This window comes from Oryzias melastigma, unplaced genomic scaffold (assembly GCF_002922805.2).
Source record: "Oryzias melastigma strain HK-1 unplaced genomic scaffold, ASM292280v2 sc00160, whole genome shotgun sequence".
NCBI classification, from domain to species: Eukaryota; Metazoa; Chordata; class Actinopteri; order Beloniformes; family Adrianichthyidae; genus Oryzias; species Oryzias melastigma.
In genome coordinates, this window is record NW_023416878.1 from 530,846 (window position 1) to 532,919 (window position 2,074).

A 2,074-nucleotide genomic window follows, 5' to 3' on the forward strand; every position below is an offset into this window, starting at 1 on the left:
CATTTGATGTTTTTAAAGTTTTCTTTGATGTTTCTGATGAATTCTCTAAACCCTTCCTCAGATGTTTTCGAAGTGTTCTTGGATGTTTGTGATGATTTCTTTGAATCCTCTCTTCAACGTTTTCAAAGTTTTCTTTGATGTTTGTGATGACGTCTTTGGACACTCCCTTTGACGTTTTCGAAGTTCTCTATGATGTTTCTGATGATCTCTCTGAACACTCACTTTTTACGTTTTTAAAGTTTATTTGATGTTTCTGATGAATTCTCTGTACCCTCCCTTAGGGGTTTTTGAAGTTTTCTTTGATGTTTGTGATGATTTCTTTGAATCCTCCTTTTGACGTTTTCAAAGTTTTCTTCGATGTTTGTGATGACTTATTTGAATCATCCCTTTGACTTTTTCGAAGTTTTCTTGGATGTTTCTGATGATTTCTTCTAACCCTCCCTTTGATGCATTCCAAGTTTACTTTAATTTTTCTAATGATTCCTTTGAACCCCCAATTGATGTTTTTGAAGATTTCTTTGATGTTTCTGATAATGTCATTGAACCCTCCCCTTGACGTTTTTAAAGTTTTCCTTTCTGTGTCTGATGATTTCTCTGAACCCTCCCTCAGATGTTTTCTTGGATGTTCGTGATGATTTTTTTTTAATCCTCTTTTCAACGTTTTCAAAGTTTTCTTTGATGTTCGTGATGAATTCTTTGAACACTCCCCTTAACGGTTTCGAAGTTCTCTTTGATGTTTCCGATGATTTCTCTGAACACTCCCTTTTAAGTTTTCGAAGTTATCCTGGATGTTTCTGATGAATTCTCTGTACCCTCCCTCAGACGTTTTCAAAGTTTTCTTTGATGTTTGTGATTATTACTTTGAATCCCACCGCCCTCGCAGCAGTCGGGGAATCCCCAGAATGAGTTTGTACCGGTTGGGAAAAAGCAAAGAGCTAAACCGAAGCACGCAGAGCGCCCGGAGCTCCCTTTATGGAACAGGTTTTCTCCCCTCAGTAACGCACCAACTGAACCAAAAACCCTGGTCATTGGCTCCTCCGAAGTCAGACACGTAAAGCTAAAGGGAGCTACAGTTAGATGTTACCCGGGAGCCAGAGTAGGTGACAGCGAATGAAACCTCAGAATGTTAGCCCAGAGTAAGGCGAGGTTCCGTCAGGTCGTAATTCACGCAGAATTTTAGTCAATTGTTCCCTAACTTTTTGAGCATAATTCAGAAGGAACTGGCAAACAAAAAATATGGTATTAGAAGCTGAAATCAAGAATTTTGCACACACAAATTGGGGTGATATTAATTCAACTCCATACTGCATGACTGTTAAGTAAAGCATGTACAGTTCACATTGTGAAATTTAGGTAAAACGTGTGGTTTACACTACTCACCTGTACTACAGAGCCTTTGAACAAACCTTTGCACTTGCTGACAGTGATAAGAAACTCAACAGTCTGGAATACAAAGAGTGAACAAATTAGGAATTCACAAACAAAATTTTAAATATATATAATTCTTACCCTTAACTAACTAATAAATGTTTAAGTTACTGGGTTAACAAAATCATACTATTCTTAATGTTATGTTAACAGAGATAAAGCCCAGAGCACTTTAAAGTTACAGTCCCATTCAAACACTGGTGCCAACCTTCCACCAGAGGCAATGTGGGGTTCAGTGTCTAGCACAAGGACACATAGACAGGCAAGGCAGGAATCGAACCTGCAATTTTTTGATCAGAGGTTGCCCACCCTTCTGCTTTACCCCCCACATGCACACACACACAGTGGGATAGGTGATTGCCCTTTGTTCCACATGAGGACAAATTTGTCCTTCAATGTCCTTTTTAGGTGTGAATGTGAGAGTGAATGTGTGTGTGATTGAGGCCCTGCGACAGACTGGCGACCTGTCCAGGGTAAACCCCGCTTTCGCCCATCAGTAGCTGGGTTAGGCTCCGGCACCCCGCGACCCCGACAGGGACAAAGCGGTCAGGAAGATGGATGTCCTTTTTATATTTGATCATACTCTTAAAAGTACTGTATTACCTTAAATGTAAATCTGTCTGCATGAGTGCTCCTCACTGGGAAG